Below are 23,878 nucleotides of genomic sequence, written 5' to 3' on the forward strand. Positions count from 1 at the left end.
ATAATGTACTGATAATACAGGGGTGTACTCACTTATACTGAGCCCTGTATATATAATGTACTGATAATACAGGGGTGTACTCACTTATACTGAGCGCTGTATATATAATGTACTGATAATACAGGGGTGTACTCACTTATACTGATCCCTATATATATAATGTACTGATAATACAGGGGTGTACTCACTTATACTTAGCACTGTATATATAATGTACTGATAATACAGGGGTGTACTCACTTATGCTGAGCTCTGTATATATAATATACTGATAATACAGGAGTGTACTCACTTATACTGAGCGCTGTATATATAATGTACTGATAATACAGGGGTGTACTCACTTATACTGAGCTCTGTATATATAATGTACTGATAATACAGGGGTGTACACACTTATACTGATCCCTATATATATAATGTACTGATAATACAGGGGTGTACTCACTTATACTGATCCCTATATATATAATGTACTGATAATACAGGGGTGTACTCACTTATACTTAGCACTGTATATATAATGTACTGATAATACAGGGGTGTACTCACTTATACTGAGCTCTGTATATATAATGTACTGATAATACAGGGGTGTACTCACTTATACTGAGCCCTGTATATATAATGTACTGATAATACAGGGGTGTACTCACTTATACTGAGCTCTGTATATATAATGTACTGATAATACAGGGGTGTACACACTTATACTGAGCACTGTATATATAATGTACTGATAATACAGGGGTGTACTCACTTATACTGAGCCCTGTATATATAATGTACTGATAATACAGGGGTGTACTCACTTATACTGAGCCCTGTATATATAATGTACTGATAATACAGGGGTGTACTCACTTATACTGAGCCCTGTATATATAATGTACTGATAATACAGGGGTGTACTCACTTATACTGAGCGCTGTATATATAATGTACAGATAATACAGGAGTGTACTCACTTATACTGAGCGCTGTATATATAATGTACTGATAATACAGGGGTGTACTCACTTATACTGAGCTCTGTATATATAATGTACTGATAATACAGTTGTGTACTCACTTATACTGAGCGCTGTATATATAATGTACTGATAATACAGGGGTGTACTCACTTATACTGAGCACTGTATATATAATGTACTGATAATACAGGGGTGTACTCACTTATACTGAGCTCTGTATATATAATGTACTGATAATACAGGGGTGTACACACTTATACTGAGCGCTGTATATATAATGTACTGATAATAGAGGGGTGTACTCACTTATACTGAGCCCTGTGTATATAATGTACTGATAATACAGGGGTGTACTCACTTATACTTAGCACTGTATATATAATGTACTGATAATACAGGGGTGTACTCACTTATACTGAGCTCTGTATATATAATGTACTGATAATACAGGGGTGTACTCACTTATGCTGAGCGCTATATATATAATATACTGATAATACAGGGGTGTACTCACTTATACTGAGCCCTGTATATATAATGTACTGATAATACAGGGGTGTACTCACTTATACTGAGCGCTGTATATATAATGTACTGATAATACAGGGGTGTACTCTCTTATACTGAGCACTGTATATATAATATACTGATAATACAGGTGTGTACTCCCTTATACTGAGCCCTGTATATATAATGTACTGATAATACAGGGGTGTACTCACTTATACTGATCCCTGTATATATAATGTACTGATAATATAGGGGTGTACTCACTTATACTGAGCCCTGTATATATAATGTACTGATAATACAGGGGTGTACTCACTTATACTGATCCCTGTATATATAATGTACTGATAATACAGGGGTGTACTCACTTATACTGAGCCATGTATATATAATGTACTGATAATACAGGGGTGTACTCACTTATACTGAGCACTGTATATATAATGTACTGATAATACAGGGGTGTACTCACTTATACTGATCCCTGTATATATAATGTACTGATAATACAGGGGTGTACTCACTTATACTGATCCCTGTATATATAATGTACTGATAATATAGGGGTGTACTCACTTATACTGAGCTCTGTATATATAATGTACTGATAATACAGGGGTGTACACACTTATACTGAGCGCTGTATATATAATGTACTGATAATACAGGGGTGTACTCACTTATACTGAGCCTTGTATATATAATGTACTGATAATACAGGGGTGTACTCACTTATACTGAGCACTGTATATATAATGTACTGATAATACAGGGGTGTACTCACTTATGCTGAGCGCTATATATATAATATACTGATAATACAGGGGTGTACTCACTTATACTGAGCCCTGTATATATAATGTACTGATAATACAGGGGTGTACTCACTTATACTGAGCACTGTATATATAATGTACTGATAATACAGGGGTGTACACACTTATACTGAGCGCTGTATATATAATGTACTGATAGTACAGGGGTGTACTCACTTATGCTGAGCGCTGTATATATAATGTACTGATAATACAGGGGTGTACTCACTTATACTGAGCGCTGTGTATATAATGTACTGATAATACAGGGGTGTACTCACTTATGCTGAGCGCTGTATATATAATGTACTGATAATACAGGGGTGTACTCACTTATGCTGAGCGCTGTATATATAATGTACTGATAATACAGGGGTGTACTCACTTATACTGAGCCCTGTATATATAATGTACTGATAATACAGGGGTGTACTCACTTATACTGAGCACTGTATATATAATATACTGATAATACAGGAGTGTATTCACTTATACTGAGCACTGTATATATAATGTACTGATAATAAAGGGGTGTACTCACTTATACTGAGCCCTGTATATATAATGTACTGATAATACAGGGGTGTATTCACTTATACTGAGCCCTGTATATATAATGTACTGATAATACAGGGGTGTACTCACTTATACTGAGCCCTGTATATATAATGTACTGATAATACAGGGGTGTTCTCACTTATACTGAGCCCTGTATATATAATGTACTGATAATACAGGGGTGTACTCACTTATACTGATCCCTGTATATATAATGTACTGATAATATAGGGGTGTACTCACTTATACTGAGCCCTGTATATATAATGTACTGATAATACAGGGGTGTACTCACTTATACTGAGCCCTGTATATATAATGTACTGATAATACAGGGGTGTACTCACTTATACTGAGCCTTGTATATATAATGTACTGATAATACAGGGGTGTACTCACTTATACTGAGCACTGTATATATAATGTACTGATAATACAGGGGTGTACTCACTTATGCTGAGCGCTATATATATAATATACTGATAATACAGGGGTGTACTCACTTATACTGAGCCCTGTATATATAATGTACTGATAATACAGGGGTGTACTCACTTATACTGAGCACTGTATATATAATATACTGATAATACAGGGGTGTACTCACTTATGCTGAGCGCTGTATATATAATGTACTGATAATACAGGGGTGTACTCACTTATACTGAGCCCTGTATATATAATGTACTGATAATACAGGGGTGTACTCACTTATACTGAGCCCTGTATATATAATGTACTGATAATACAGGGGTGTACTCACTTATACTGATCCCTGTATATATAATGTACTGATAATATAGGGGTGTACTCACTTATACTGAGCCCTGTATATATAATGTACTGATAATACAGGGGTGTACTCACTTATACTGAGCCCTGTATATATAATGTACTGATAATACAGGGGTGTACTCACTTATACTGAGCCTTGTATATATAATGTACTGATAATACAGGGGTGTACTCACTTATACTGAGCACTGTATATATAATGTACTGATAATACAGGGGTGTACTCACTTATACTGAGCACTGTATATATAATGTACTGATAATACAGGGGTGTACTCACTTATACTGAGCACTGTATATATAATGTACTGATAATACAGGGGTGTACTCACTTATACTGAGCACTGTATATATAATGTACTGATAATACAGGGGTGTACTCACTTATACTGAGCTCTGTATATATAATGTACTGATAATACAGGGGTGTACTCGCTTATACTGAGCGCTGTATATATAATGTACTGATAATACAGGGGTGTACTCACTTATACTGAGCGCTATATATATAATATACTGATAATACAGGGGTGTACTCACTTATACTGAGCCCTGTATATATAATGTACTGATAATACAGGGGTGTACTCACTTATACTGAGCCCTGTATATATAATGTACTGATAATACAGGGGTGTAATCACTTATGCTGAGCCCTGTATATATAATGTACTGATAATACAGGGGTGTACTCACTTATACTGAGCACTGTATATATAATGTACTGATAATACAGGGGTGTACTCACTTATACTGAGCTCTGTATATATAATGTACTGATAATACAGGGGTATACTCACTTATACTGAGCACTGTATATATAATGTACTGATAATACAGGGGTGTACTCACTTATACTGAGCACTGTATATATAATGTACTGATAATACAGGGGTGTACTCACTTATACTGAGCTCTGTATATATAATGTACTGATAATACAGGGGTGTACTCGCTTATACTCTGCCCTGTATATATAATGTACTGATAATACAGGGGTGTACTCACTTATACTGAGCCCTGTATATATAATGTACTGATAATACAGGGGTGTAATCACTTATACTGAGCAGTGTATATATAATGTACTGATAATACAGGGGTGTACTCACTTATACTGAGCTCTGTATATATAATGTACTGATAATACAGGGGTGTACTCACTTATACTGAGCGCTGTATATATAATGTACTCACTTATACTGAGCTCTGTATATATAATGTACTGATAATACAGGGGTGTACTCGCTTATACTGAGCGCTGTATATATAATGTACTGATAATACAGGGGTGTACTCACTTATGCTGAGCGCTATATATATAATATACTGATAATACAGGGGTGTACTCACTTATACTGAGCCCTGTATATATAATGTACTGATAATACAGGGGTGTACTCACTTATACTGAGCCCTGTATATATAATGTACTAATAATACAGGGGTGTAATCACTTATACTGAGCGCTGTATATATAATGTACTCACTTATACTGAGCTCTGTATATAATGTACTGATAATACAGGGGTGTACTCACTTATACTGAGCACTGTATATATAATGTACTGATAATACAGGGGTGTACTCACTTATACTGAGCCCTGTATATATAATGTACTGATAATACAGGGGTGTACTCACTTATACTGAGCGCTGTATATATAATGTACTGATAATACAGGGGTGTACTCACTTATACTGATCCCTGTATATATAATGTACTGATAATACAGGGGTGTACTCACTTTTACTGAGCCCTGTATATATAATGTACTGATAATACAGGGGTGTACTCACTTATACGGAGAGCTGTATATATAATGTACTGATAATACAGGGGTGTACTCACTTATACTGAGCGCTGTATATATAATGTACTGATAATACAGGGGTGTACTCACTTATACTGAGCCCTGTATATATAATGTACTGATAATACAGGGGTGTACTCACTTATACTGAGCCCTGTATATATAATGTACTGATAATACAGGGGTGTAATCACTTATGCTGAGCCCTGTATATATAATGTACTGATAATACAGGGGTGTACTCACTTATACTGAGCACTGTATATATAATGTACTGATAATACAGGGGTGTACTCACTTATACTGAGCCCTGTATATATAATGTACTGATAATACAGGGGTGTACTCACTTATACTGAGCCCTGTATATATAATGTACTGATAATACAGGGGTGTACTCACTTATACTGATCCCTGTATATATAATGTACTGATAATACAGGGGTGTACTCACTTATACTGAGCGCTGTATATATAATGTACTGATAATACAGGGGTGTACTCACTTATACTGAGCTCTGTATATATAATGTACTGATAATACAGGGGTGTACTCACTTATACTGAGCGCTGTATATATAATGTACTGATAATACAGGGGTGTACTCACTTATACTGAGCGCTGTATATATAATGTACTGATAATACAGGGGTGTACTCACTTATACTGAGCACTGTATATATAATGTACTGATAATACAGGGGTGTACTCACTTATACTGAGCCCTGTATATATAATGTACTGATAATACAGGGGGTGTAATCACTTATACTGAGCGCTGTATATATAATGTACTGATAGTACAGGGGTGTACTCACTTATCCTGAGCCCTGTATATATAATGTACTGATAATACAGGGGTGTACTCACTTATACTGAGCGCTGTATATATAATGTACTGATAATACAGGGGTGTACTCACTTATACTGAGCCCTGTATATATAATGTACTGATAATACAGGAGTGTACTCACTTATACTGAGCCCTGTATATATAATGTACTGATAATACAGGGGTGTACTCTCTTCTACTGAGCCCTGTATATATAATGTACTGATAATACAGGGGGTGTACTCACTTATACTGAGCCCTGTATATATAATGTACTGATAATACAGGGGTGTACTCTCTTATACTGAGCGCTGTATATATAATGTACTGATAATACAGGGGTGTACTCACTTATACTGAGCCCTGTATATATAATGTACTGATAATACAGGGGGTGTACTCACTTATACTGAGCACTGTATATATAATGTACTGATAATACAGGGGTGTACTCACTTATACTGAGCGCTGTATATATAATGTACTGATAATACAGGGGTGTACTCACTTATACTGAGCCCTGTATATATAATGTACTGATAATACAGGGGTGTACTCACTTATACTGAGCGCTGTATATATAATGTACTGATAATACAGGGGTGTAATCACTTATACTGAGCCCTGTATATATAATGTACTGATAATACAGGGGTGTACTCACTTATACTGAGCACTGTATATATAATGTACTGATAATACAGGGGTGTACTCACTTATACTGAGCACTGTATATATAATGTACTGATAATACAGGGGTGTACTCACTTATACTGAGCGCTGTATATATAATGTACTGATAATACAGGGGTGTACTCACTTATACTGAGCGCTGTATATATAATGTACTGATAATACAGGGGTGTACTCACTTATACTGAGCGCTGTATATATAATGTACTGATAATACAGGGGTGTAATCACTTATACTGAGCCCTGTATATATAATGTACTGATAATACAGGGGTGTACTCACTTATACTGAGCGCTGTATATATAATGTACTGATAATACAGGGGTGTACTCACTTATACTGAGCGCTGTATATATAATGTACTGATAATACAGGGGTGTAATCACTTATACTGAGCACTGTATATATAATGTACTGATAATACAGGGGTGTACTCACTTATACTGAGCACTGTATATATAATGTACTGATAATACAGGGGTGTACTCACTTATACTGAGCGCTGTATATATAATGTACTGATAATACAGGGGTGTACTCACTTATACTGAGCCCTGTATATATAATGTACTGATAATACAGGGGTGTACTCACTTATGCTGAGCGCTGTATATATAATGTACTGATAATACAGGGGTGTAATCACTTATACTGAGCACTGTATATATAATGTACTGATAATACAGGGGGTGTACTCACTTATACTGAGCCCTGTATATATAGTGTACTGATAATACAGGGGTGTACTCACTTATGCTGAGCTCTGTATATATAATGTACTGATAATACAGGGGTGTACTCACTTATACTGAGCCCTGTATATATAATGTACTGATAATACAGGGGTGTACTCACTTATACTGAGCACTGTATATATAATGTACTGATAATACAGGGGTGTACTCACTTATACTGAGCCCTGTATATATAATGTACTGATAATACAGGGGTGTACTCACTTATACTGAGCACTGTATATATAATGTACTGATAATACAGGGGTGTACTCACTTATACTGAGCCCTGTATATATAATGTACTGATAATACAGGGGTGTACTCACTTATACTGAGCCCTGTATATATAATGTACTGATAATACAGGGGTGTAATCACTTATGCTGAGCCCTGTATATATAATGTACTGATAATACAGGGGTGTACTCACTTATACTGAGCACTGTATATATAATGTACTGATAATACAGGGGTGTACTCACTTATACTGAGCTCTGTATATATAATGTACTGATAATACAGGGGTGTACTCGCTTATACTGAGCGCTGTATATATAATGTACTGATAATACAGGGGTGTACTCACTTATACTGAGCTCTGTATATATAATGTACTGATAATACAGGGGTGTACTCACTTATACTGAGCGCTGTATATATAATGTACTGATAATACAGGGGTGTACTCACTTATACTGAGCACTGTATATATAATGTACTGATAATACAGGGGTGTACTCACTTATGCTGAGCGCTGTATATATAATGTACTGATAATACAGGGGTGTAATCACTTATACTGAGCACTGTATATATAATGTACTGATAATACAGGGGGTGTACTCACTTATACTGAGCACAGTATATATAATGTACTGATAATACAGGGGTGTACTCACTTATACTGAGCCCTGTATATATAATGTACTGATAATACAGGGGGTGTACTCACTTATACTGAGCACTGTATATATAATGTACTGATAATACAGGAGTGTACTCACTTATACTGAGCCCTGTATATATAATGTACTGATAATACAGGGGTGTAATCACTTATACTGAGCACTGTATATATAATGTACTGATAATACAGGGGGTGTACTCACTTATACTGAGCACTGTATATATAATGTGCTGATAATACAGGGGTGTACTCACTTATATTGAGCGCTGTATATATAATGTACTGATAATACAGGTGTGTACTCACTTATACTGAGCCCTGTATATATAATGTACTGATAATACAGGGGTGTACTCACTTATACTGAGCCCTGTATATATAGTGTACTGATAATACAGGGGTGTACTCACTTATGCTGAGCTCCGTATATATAATGTACTGATAATACAGGGGTGTACTCACTTATACTGAGCTCTGTATATATAATGTACTGATAATACAGGGGTGTACTCGCTTATACTGAGCGCTGTATATATAATGTACTGATAATACAGGGGTGTACTCACTTATACTGAGCGCTGTATATATAATGTACTGATAATACAGGGGTGTACTCACTTATACTGAGCTCTGTATAGATAATGTACTGATAATACAGGGGTGTACTCATTTATACTGAGCTCTGTATATATAATGTACTGATAATACAGGGGTGTACTCACTTATACTGAGCACTGTATATATAATGTACTGATAATACAGGGGTGTACTCACTTATACTGAGCTCTGTATATATAATGTACTGATAATACAGGGGTGTACTCGCTTATACTGAGCGCTGTATATATAATGTACTGATAATACAGGGGTGTACTCACTTATACTGAGCTCTGTATATATAATGTACTGATAATACAGGGGTGTACTCACTTATACTGAGCTCTGTATATATAATGTACTGATAATACAGGGGTGTACTCACTTATACTGAGCACTGTATATATAATGTACTGATAATACAGGGGTGTACTCACTTATACTGAGCTCTGTATATATAATGTACTGATAATACAGGGGTGTACTCGCTTATACTGAGCGCTGTATATATAATGTACTGATAATACAGGGGGTGTACTCACTTATACTGAGCGCTGTATATATAATGTACTGATAATACAGGGGTGTACTCACTTATACTGAGCTCTGTATATATAATGTACTGATAATACAGGGGTGTACTCGCTTATACTGAGCGCTGTATATATAATGTACTGATAATACAGGGGGTGTACTCACTTATACTGAGCGCTGTATATATAATATACTGATAATACAGGGGTGTACTCACTTATACTGAGCGCTATATATATAATATACTGATAATACAGGGGTGTACTCACTTATACTGAGCACAGTATATATAATGTACTGATAATACAGGGGTGTACTCACTTATACTGAGCCCTGTATATATAATGTACTGATAATACAGGGGGTGTACTCACTTATACTGAGCACTGTATATATAATGTACTGATAATACAGGAGTGTACTCACTTATACTGAGCCCTGTATATATAATGTACTGATAATACAGGGGTGTAATCACTTATACTGAGCACTGTATATATAATGTACTGATAATACAGGGGGTGTACTCACTTATACTGAGCACTGTATATATAATGTGCTGATAATACAGGGGTGTACTCACTTATATTGAGCGCTGTATATATAATGTACTGATAATACAGGTGTGTACTCACTTATACTGAGCCCTGTATATATAATGTACTGATAATACAGGGGTGTACTCACTTATACTGAGCCCTGTATATATAGTGTACTGATAATACAGGGGTGTACTCACTTATGCTGAGCTCTGTATATATAATGTACTGATAATACAGGGGTGTACTCACTTATACTGAGCCCTGTATATATAATGTACTGATAATACAGGGGTGTACTCACTTATACTGAGCACTGTATATATAATGTACTGATAATACAGGGGTGTACTCACTTATACTGAGCCCTGTATATATAATGTACTGATAATACAGGGGTGTACTCACTTATACTGAGCACTGTATATATAATGTACTGATAATACAGGGGTGTACTCACTTATACTGAGCCCTGTATATATAATGTACTGATAATACAGGGGTGTACTCACTTATACTGAGCCCTGTATATATAATGTACTGATAATACAGGGGTGTAATCACTTATGCTGAGCCCTGTATATATAATGTACTGATAATACAGGGGTGTACTCACTTATACTGAGCACTGTATATATAATGTACTGATAATACAGGGGTGTACTCACTTATACTGAGCACTGTATATATAATGTACTGATAATACAGGGGTGTACTCACTTATACTGAGCTCTGTATATATAATGTACTGATAATACAGGGGTGTACTCGCTTATACTGAGCGCTGTATATATAATGTACTGATAATACAGGGGTGTACTCACTTATACTGAGCGCTGTATATATAATGTACTGATAATACAGGGGTGTACTCACTTATACTGAGCTCTGTATATATAATGTACTGATAATACAGGGGTGTACTCACTTATACTGAGCTCTGTATATATAATGTACTGATAATACAGGGGTGTACTCACTTATACTGAGCACTGTATATATAATGTACTGATAATACAGGGGTGTACTCACTTATACTGAGCTCTGTATATATAATGTACTGATAATACAGGGGTGTACTCACTTATACTGAGCTCTGTATATATAATGTACTGATAATACAGGGGTGTACTCACTTATACTGAGCACTGTATATATAATGTACTGATAATACAGGGGTGTACTCACTTATACTGAGCTCTGTATATATAATGTACTGATAATACAGGGGTGTACTCGCTTATACTGAGCGCTGTATATATAATGTACTGATAATACAGGGGGTGTACTCACTTATACTGAGCGCTGTATATATAATGTACTGATAATACAGGGGTGTACTCACTTATACTGAGCTCTGTATATATAATGTACTGATAATACAGGGGTGTACTCGCTTATACTGAGCGCTGTATATATAATGTACTGATCATACAGGGGGTGTACTCACTTATACTGAGCGCTGTATATATAATATACTGATAATACAGGGGTGTACTCACTTATACTGAGCGCTATATATATAATATACTGATAATACAGGGGTGTACTCGCTTATACTGAGCGCTGTATATATAATGTACTGATAATACAGGGGGTGTACTCACTTATACTGAGCTCTGTATATATAATGTACTGATAATACAGGGGTGTACTCGCTTATACTGAGCGCTGTATATATAATGTACTGATAATACAGGGGGTGTACTCACTTATACTGAGCACTGTATATATAATGTACTGATAATACAGGGGTGTACTCGCTTATACTGAGCGCTGTATATATAATGTACTGATAATACAGGGGTGTACTCACTTATGCTGAGCGCTATATATATAATATACTGATAATACAGGGGTGTACTCACTTATACTGAGCCCTGTATATATAATGTACTGATAATACAGGGGTGTACTCACTTATACTGAGCCCTGTATATATAATGTACTGATAATACAGGGGTGTAATCACTTATGCTGAGCCCTGTATATATAATGTACTGATAATACAGGGGTGTACTCACTTATACTGAGCACTGTATATATAATGTACTGATAATACGGGGGTGTACTCACTTATACTGAGCCCTGTATATATAATGTACTGATAATACAGGGGTGTACTCACTTATACTGAGCGCTGTATATATAATGTACTGATAATACAGGGGTGTACTCACTTATACTGATCCCTGTATATATAATGTACTGATAATACAGGGGTGTACTCACTTATACTGAGCCCTGTATATATAATGTACTGATAATACAGGGGTGTACTCACTTATACGGAGAGCTGTATATATAATGTATTGATAATACAGGGGTGTACTCACTTATACTGAGCGCTGTATATATAATGTACTGATAATACAGGGGTGTACTCACTTATACTGAGCCCTGTATATATAATGTACTGATAATACAGGGGTGTACTCACTTATTCTGAGCCCTGTATATATAATGTACTGATAATACAGGGGTGTAATCACTTATGCTGAGCCCTGTATATATAATGTACTGATAATACAGGGGTGTACTCACTTATACTGAGCACTGTATATATAATGTACTGATAATACAGGGGTGTACTCACTTATACTGAGCCCTGTATATATAATGTACTGATAATACAGGGGTGTACTCACTTATACTGAGCCCTGTATATATAATGTACTGATAATACAGGGGTGTACTCACTTATACTGATCCCTGTATATATAATGTACTGATAATACAGGGGTGTACTCACTTATACTGAGCGCTGTATATATAATGTACTGATAATACAGGGGTGTACTCACTTATACTGAGCTCTGTATATATAATGTACTGATAATACAGGGGTGTACTCACTTATACTGAGCGCTGTATATATAATGTACTGATAATACAGGGGTGTACTCACTTATACTGAGCGCTGTATATATAATGTACTGATAATACAGGGGTGTACTCACTTATACTGAGCACTGTATATATAATGTACTGATAATACAGGGGTGTACTCACTTATACTGAGCCCTGTATATATAATGTACTGATAATACAGGGGTGTAATCACTTATACTGAGCGCTGTATATATAATGTACTGATAGTACAGGGGTGTACTCACTTATCCTGAGCCCTGTATATATAATGTACTGATAATACAGGGGTGTACTCACTTATACTGAGCGCTGTATATATAATGTACTGATAATACAGGGGTGTACTCACTTATACTGAGCCCTGTATATATAATGTACTGATAATACAGGAGTGTACTCACTTATACTGAGCCCTATATATATAATGTACTGATAATACAGGGGTGTACTCTCTTATACTGAGCCCTGTATATATAATGTACTGATAATACAGGGGGTGTACTCACTTATACTGAGCCCTGTATATATAATGTACTGATAATACAGGGGTGTACTCTCTTATACTGAGCGCTGTATATATAATGTACTGATAATACAGGGGTGTACTCACTTATACTGAGCCCTGTATATATAATGTACTGATAATACAGGGGGTGTACTCACTTATACTGAGCACTGTATATATAATGTACTGATAATACAGGGGTGTACTCACTTATACTGAGCGCTGTATATATAATGTACTGATAATACAGGGGTGTACTCACTTATACTGAGCGCTGTATATATAATGTACTGATAATACAGGGGTGTACTCACTTATACTGAGCGCTGTATATATAATGTACTGATAATACAGGGGTGTAATCACTTATACTGAGCCCTGTATATATAATGTACTGATAATACAGGGGTGTACTCACTTATACTGAGCGCTGTATATATAATGTACTGATAATACAGGGGTGTACTCACTTATACTGAGCACTGTATATATAATGTACTGATAATACAGGGGTGTACTCACTTATACTGAGCGCTGTATATATAATGTACTGATAATACAGGGGTGTACTCACTTATACTGAGCGCTGTATATATAATGTACTGATAATACAGGGGTGTACTCACTTATACTGATCCCAGTATATATAATGTACTGATAATACAGGGGGTGTACTCTCTTATGCTGAGCCCTGTATATATAATGTACTGATAATACAGGGGGTGTAATCACTTATACTGAGCACTGTATATATAATGTACTGATAATACAGGGGTGTACTCACTTATACTGAGCACTGTATATATAATGTACTGATAATACAGGGGTGTACTCACTTATACTGAGCACTGTATATATAATGTACTGATAATATAGGGGTGTAATCACTTATACTGAGCACTGTATATATAATGTACTGATAATACAGGGGGTGTACTCACTTATACTGATCCCAGTATATATAATGTACTGATAATACAGGGGGTGTAATCACTTATACTGAGCACTGTATATATAATGTACTGATAATACAGGGGTGTACTCACTTATACTGAGCCCTGTATATATAATGTACTGATAATACAGGGGTGTAATCACTTATACTGAGCACTGTATATATAATGTACTGATAATACAGGGGTGTACTCACTTATACTGATCCCAGTATATATAATGTACTGATAATACAGGGGGTGTAATCACTTATACTGAGCACTGTATATATAATGTACTGATAATACAGGGGTGTACTCACTTATACTGAGCCCTGTATATATAATGTACTGATAATACAGGGGTGTAATCACTTATACCGAGCACTGTATATATAATGTACTGATAATACAGGGGGTGTACTCACTTATACTGAGCACTGTATATATAATGTACTGATAATACAGGGGTGTACTCACTTATACTGAGCCCTGTATATATAATGTACTGATAATACAGGGGGTGTAATCACTTATACTGAGCGCTGTATATATAATGTACTGATAGTACAGGGGTGTACTCACTTATCCTGAGCCCTGTATATATAATGTACTGATAATACAGGGGTGTACTCACTTATACTGAGCGCTGTATATATAATGTACTGATAATACAGGGGTGTACTCACTTATACTGAGCCCTGTATATATAATGTACTGATAATACAGGAGTGTACTCACTTATACTGAGCCCTGTATATATAATGTACTGATAATACAGGGGTGTACTCTCTTATACTGAGCCCTGTATATATAATGTACTGATAATACAGGGGGTGTACTCACTTATACTGAGCCCTGTATATATAATGTACTGATAATACAGGGGTGTAATCTCTTATACTGAGCGCTGTATATATAATGTACTGATAATACAGGGGTGTACTCACTTATACTGAGCCCTGTATATATAATGTACTGATAATACAGGGGGTGTACTCACTTATACTGAGCACTGTATATATAATGTACTGATAATACAGGGGTGTACTCACTTATACTGAGCGCTGTATATATAATGTACTGATAATACAGGGGTGTACTCACTTATACTGAGCGCTGTATATATAATGTACTGATAATACAGGGGTGTACTCACTTATACTGAGCGCTGTATATATAATGTACTGATAATACAGGGGTGTACTCACTTATACTGAGCACTGTATATATAATGTACTGATAATACAGGGGTGTACTCACTTATACTGAGCCCTGTATATATAATGTACTGATAATACAGGGGTGTACTCACTTATACTGAGCACTGTATATATAATGTACTGATAATACAGGGGTGTACTCACTTATACTGAGCGCTGTATATATAATGTACTGATAATACAGGGGTGTACTCACTTATACTGAGCACTGTATATATAATGTACTGATAATACAGGGGTGTACTCACTTATACTGAGCCCTGTATATATAATGTACTGATAATACAGGGGTGTACTCACTTATACTGAGCACTGTATATATAATGTACTGATAATACAGGGGTGTACTCACTTATACTGAGCACTGTATATATAATGTACTGATAATACAGGGGTGTACTCACTTATACTGAGCGCTGTATATATAATGTACTGATAATACAGGGGTGTACTCACTTATACTGAGCGCTGTATATATAATGTACTGATAATACAGGGGTGTACTCACTTATACTGATCCCAGTATATATAATGTACTGATAATACAGGGGGTGTACTCTCTTATGCTGAGCCCTGTATATATAATGTACTGATAATACAGGGGGTGTAATCACTTATACTGAGCACTGTATATATAATGTACTGATAATACAGGGGTGTACTCACTTATACTGAGCACTGTATATATAATGTACTGATAATACAGGGGTGTACTCACTTATACTGAGCACTGTATATATAATGTACTGATAATACAGGGGTGTACTCACTTATACTGAGCCCTGTATATCTAATGTACTGATAATACAGGGGTGTACTCACTTATACTGAGCGCTGTATATATAATGTACTGATAACACAGGGGTGTACTCACTTATACTGAGCCCTGTATATATAATGTACTGATAATACAGGGGTGTACTCACTTATACTGAGCGCTGTATATATAATGTACTGATAATACAGGGGTGTACTCACTTATACTGAGCCCTGTATATATAATGTACTGATAATACAGGGGTGTACTCTCTTATACTGAGCGCTGTATATATAATGTACTGATAATACAGGGGTGTACTCACTTATACTGAGCCCTGTATATATAATGTACTGATAATACAGGGGGTGTACTCACTTATACTGAGCACTGTATATATAATGTACTGATAATACAGGGGTGTACTCACTTATACTGAGCGCTGTATATATAATGTACTGATAATACAGGGGTGTACTCACTTATACTGAGCGCTGTATATATAATGTACTGATAATACAGGGGTGTACTCACTTATACTGAGCGCTGTATATATAATGTACTGATAATACAGGGGTGTAATCACTTATACTGAGCCCTGTATATATAATGTACTGATAATACAGGGGTGTACTCACTTATACTGAGCGCTGTATATATAATGTACTGATAATACAGGGGTGTACTCACTTATACTGAGCACTGTATATATAATGTACTGATAATACAGGGGTGTACTCACTTATACTGAGCGCTGTATATATAATGTACTGATAATACAGGGGTGTACTCACTTATACTGAGCGCTGTATATATAATGTACTGATAATACAGGGGTGTACTCACTTATACTGATCCCAGTATATATAATGTACTGATAATACAGGGGGTGTACTCTCTTATGCTGAGCCCTGTATATATAATGTACTGATAATACAGGGGGTGTAATCACTTATACTGAGCACTGTATATATAATGTACTGATAATACAGGGGTGTACTCACTTATACTGAGCACTGTATATATAATGTACTGATAATACAGGGGTGTACTCACTTATACTGAGCACTGTATATATAATGTACTGATAATACAGGGGTGTACTCACTTATACTGAGCCCTGTATATATAATGTACTGATAATACAGGGGTGTACTCACTTATACTGAGCGCTGTATATATAATGTACTGATAACACAGGGGTGTACTCACTTATACTGAGCCCTGTATATATAATGTACTGATAATACAGGGGTGTACTCACTTATACTGAGCGCTGTATATATAATGTACTGATAATACAGGGGTGTACTCACTTATACTGAGCCCTGTATATATAATGTACTGATAATACAGGGGTGTACTCACTTATGCTGAGCGCTGTATATATAATGTACTGATAATACAGGGGTGTACTCAATTATACTGAGCCCTGTATATATACTGTACTGATAATACAGGGGTGTACTCACTTATACTGAGCACTGTATATATAATGTACTGATAATACAGGGGTGCACTCACTTATACTGAGCACTGTATATATAATGTACTGATAATACAGGGGTGTACTCACTTATACTGAGCGCTGTATATATAATGTACTGATAATACAGGGGTGTACTCACTTATACTGAGCGCTGTATATATAATGTACTGATAATACAGGGGTGTACTCACTTATACTGAGCACTGTATATATAATGTACTGATAATACAGGGGTGTACTCACTTATACTGAGCCCTGTATATATAATGTACTGATAATACAGGGGTGTAATCACTTATACTGAGCGCTGTATATATAATGTACTGATAATACAGGGGTGTACTCACTTATACTGAGCGCTGTATATATAATGTACTGATAATACAGGGGTGTACTCACTTATACTGAGCCCTGTATATATAATGTACTGATAATACAGGGGTGTACTCACTTATGCTGAGCGCTGTATATATAATGTACTGATAATACAGGGGTGTAATCACTTATACTGAGCACTGTATATATAATGTACTGATAATACAGGGGGTGTACTCACTTATACTGAGCACTGTATATATAATGTACTGATAATACAGGGGTGTACTCACTTATACTGAGCCCTGTATATATAATGTACTGATAATACAGGGGTTTAATCACTTATACTGAGCACTGTATATATAATGTACTGATAATACAGGGGGTGTACTCACTTATACTGAGCACTGTATATATAATGTGCTGATAATACAGGGGTGTACTCACTTATATTGAGCGCTGTATATATAATGTACTGATAATACAGGTGTGTACTCACTTATACTGAGCCCTGTATATATAATGTACTGATAATACAGGGGTGTACTCACTTATACTGAGCCCTGTATATATAATGTACTGATAATACAGGGATGTACTCACTTATACTGAGCGCTGTATATATAATGTACTGATAATACAGGGGTGTACTCACTTATACTGAGCCCTGTATATATAATGTACTGATAATACAGGGATGTACTCACTTATACTGAGCGCTGTATATATAATGTACTGATAATACAGGGGTGTAGTCACTTATACTGAGCGCTGTATATATAATGTACTGATAATACAGGGGTGTACTCACTTATACTGAGCCCTGTATATATAATGTACTGATAATACAGGGGTGTACTCACTTATACTGAGCCCTGTATATATAATGTACTGATAATACAGGGATGTACTCACTTATACTGAGCCCTGTATATATAATGTACTGATAATACAGGGGTGTACTCACTTATACTGAGCGCTGTATATATAATGTACTGATAATACAGGGGTGTACTCACTTATACTGAGCACTGTATATATAATGTACTGATAATACAGGGGTGTAATCACTTATACTGAGCACTGTATATATAATGTACTGATAATACAGGGGTGTACTCACTTATACTGAGCACTGTATATATAATGTACTGATAATACAGGGGTGTAATCACTTATACTGAGCACTGTATATATAATGTACTGATAATACAGGGGGTGTACTCACTTATACTGAGTCCTGTATATATAATGTACTGATAATACAGGGGGTGTACTCACTTATACTGAGCACTGTATATATAATGTAATGATAATACAGGGGTGTACTCACTTATACTGAGCGCTGTATATATAATGTACTGATAATACAGAGGTGTTCTCCCTTATACTGAGCACTGTATATATAATGTACTGATAATACAGGGGTGTACTCACTTATACTGAGCGCTGTATATATAATGTACTGATAATACAGGGGTGTACTCACTTATACTGAGCTCTGTATATATAATGTACTGATAATACAGGGGTGTACTCTCTTATACTGAGCGCTGTATATATAATGTACTGATAATACAGGGGTGTACTCTCTTATACTGAGCGCTGTATATATAATGTACTGATAATACAGAGGTGTTCTCCCTTATACTGAGCACTGTATATATAATGTACTGATAATACAGGGGTGTACTCACTTATACTTAGCACTGTATATATAATGTACTGATAATACAGGGGTGTACTCACTTATACTAAGCGCTGTATATATAATGTACTGATAATACAGGGGTGTACTCACTTATACTGAGAACTGTATATATAATGTACTGATAATACAGGGGTGTACTCACTTATACTGAGCTCTGTATATATAATGTACTGATAATACAGAGGTGTTCTCCCTTATACTGAGCGCTGTATATATAATGTACTGATAATACAGGGGTGTACTCACTTATACTTAGCACTGTATATATAATGTACTGATAATACAGGGGTGTACTCACTTATACTAAGCGCTGTATATATAATGTACTGATAATACAGGGGTGTACTCACTTATACTGAGAACTGTATATATAATGTACTGATAATACAGGGGTGTACTCACTTATACTGAGCCCTGTGTATATAATGTATTGATAATACAGGGGTGTACTCACTTATACTGAGCCCTGTATATATAATGTACTGATAATACAGGGGTGTACTCACTTATACTGAGCCCTGTATATATAATGTACTGATAATACAGGGGTGTACTCACTTATACTGAGCGCTGTATATATAATGTACTGATAATACAGGGGTGTACTCACTTATACTGAGCCCTGTATATATAATGTACTGATAATACAGGGGTGTACTCACTTATACTGAGCGCTGTATATATAATGTACTGATAATACAGGGGTGTACTCACTTATGCTGAGCGCTGTGTATATAATGTACTGATAATACAGGGGTGTACTCACTTATACTGAGCACTGTATATATAATGTACTGATAATATAGGGGTGTAATCACTTATACTGAGCACTGTATATATAATGTACTGATAATACAGGGGGTGTACTCACTTATACTGATCCCAGTATATATAATGTACTGATAATACAGGGGGTGTAATCACTTATACTGAGCACTGTATATATAATGTACTGATAATACAGGGGTGTACTCACTTATACTGAGCCCTGTATATATAATGTACTGATAATACAGGGGTGTAATCACTTATACTGAGCCCTGTATATATAATGTACTGATAATACAGGGGTGTACTCACTTATACTGAGCGCTGTATATATAATGTACTGATAATACAGGGATGTACTCACTTATACTGAGCACTGTATATATAATGTACTGATAATACAGGGGTGTACTCACTTATACTGAGCCCTGTATATATAATGTACTGATAATACAGGGGTGTACTCACTTATACTGAGCCCTGTATATATAATGTACTGATAATACAGGGGTGTACTCACTTATACTGAGCACTGTATATATAATGTACTGATAATACAGGGGTGTACTCACTTATACTGAGCCCTGTATATATAATGTACTGATAATACAGGGGTGTACTCACTTATACTGATCCCAGTATATATAATGTACTGATAATACAGGAGTGTAATCACTTATACTGAGCCCTGTATATATAATGTACTGATAATACAGGGGTGTACTCACTTATACTGAGCCCTGTATATATAATGTACTGATAATACAGGGGTGTACTCACTTATACTGAGCACTGTATATATAATGTACTGATAATACAGGGGTGTACTCACTTATACTGAGCCCTGTATATATAATGTACTGATAATACAGGGGTGTACTCACTTATACTGAGCCCTGTATATATAATGTACTGATAATACAGGGGTGTAATCACTTATACTGAGCACTGTATATATAATGTACTGATAATACAGGGGGTGTACTCACTTATACTGAGCACTGTATATATAATGTACTGATAATACAGGGGTGTACTCACTTATACTGAGCCCTGTATATATAATGTACTGATAATACAGGGGTGTACTCACTTATACTGAGCCCTGTATATATAATGTACTGATAATACAGGGGTGTACTCACTTATACTGAGCCCTGTATATATAATGTACTGATAATACAGGGGTGTAATCACTTATACTGAGCACTGTATATATAATGTACTGATAATACAGGGGGTGTACTCACTTATACTGAGCACTGTATATATAATGTACTGATAATACAGGGGTGTACTCACTTATACTGAGCCCTGTATATATAATGTACTGATAATACAGGGGGTGTACTCACTTATACTGAGCACTGTATATATAATGTACTGATAATACAGGGGTGTACTCACTTATACTGAGCCCTGTATATATAATGTACTGATAATACAGGGGGTGTACTCACTTATACTGAGCACTGTATATATAATGTACTGATAATACAGGGGTGTACTCACTTATACTGAGCACTGTATATATAATGTACTGATAATACAGGGGTGTACTCACTTATACTGAGCCCTGTATATATAATGTACTGATAATACAGGGGGTGTACTCACTTATACTGAGCACTGTATATATAATGTACTGATAATACAGGGGTGTACTCACTTATGCTGAGCTCTGTATATATAATGTACTGATAATACAGGGGTGTACTCACTTATACTGAGCCCTGTATATATAATGTACTGATAATAAAGGGGGTGTACTCACTTATACTGAGCACTGTATATATAATGTACTGATAATACAGGGGTGTACTCACTTATACTGAGCTCTGTATATATAATGTACTGATAATACAGGAGTGTACTCACTTATGCTGAGCTCTGTATATATAATGTACTGATAATACAGGGGTGTACTCACTTATACTGAGCCCTGTATATATAATGTACTGATAATACAGGGGGTGTACTCACTTATACTGAGCACTGTATATATAATGTACTGATAATACAGTGGTGTACTCACTTATACTGAGCGCTGTATATATAATGTACTGATAATACAGGGGTGTACTCACTTATACTGAACTCTGTATATATAATGTACTGATAATACAGGGGTGTACTCACTTATACTGAGCCCTGTATATATAATGCACTGATAATACAGGGGTGTAGTCACTTATACTGAGCTCTGTATATATAATGTACTGATAATACAGGGGTGTACTCACTTATACTGAGCTCTGTATATATAATGTACTGATAATATAGGGGTGTACTCACTTATACTGAGCACTGTATATATAATGTACTGACAATACAGGGGTGTACTCACTTATACTGAGAGCTGTATATATAATGTACTGATAATACAGGGGTGTACTCACTTATACTGAACGCTGTATATATAATGTACTGATAATACAGGGGTGTACTCACTTATACTGAGCACTGTATATATAATGTACTGATAATACAGGGGTGTACTCACTTATACTGAGCCCTGTATATATAATGTACTGATAATACAGGGGTGTAATCACTTATACTGAGCGCTGTATATATAATGTACTGATAATACAGGGGTGTACTCACTTATACTGAGCCCTGTATATATAATGTACTGATAATACAGGGGTGTACTCACTTATACTGATCCCAGTATATATAATGTACTGATAATACAGGAGTGTAATCACTTATACTGAGCCCTGTATATATAATGTACTGATAATACAGGGGTGTACTCACTTATACTGAGCCCTGTATATATAATGTACTGATAATACAGGGGTGTACTCACTTATACTGAGCACTGTATATATAATGTACTGATAATACAGGGGTGTACTCACTTATACTGAGCCCTGTATATATAATGTACTGATAATACAGGGGTGTACTCACTTATACTGAGCCCTGTATATATAATGTACTGATAATACAGGGGTGTAATCACTTATACTGAGCACTGTATATATAATG

The sequence above is a fragment of the Phyllobates terribilis genome, unplaced genomic scaffold (genome assembly GCF_046119375.1).
Source record: "Phyllobates terribilis strain yellow unplaced genomic scaffold, ASM4611937v1 Scaffold_9__5_contigs__length_417890890, whole genome shotgun sequence".
Classification (NCBI taxonomy): Eukaryota; Metazoa; Chordata; class Amphibia; order Anura; family Dendrobatidae; genus Phyllobates; species Phyllobates terribilis.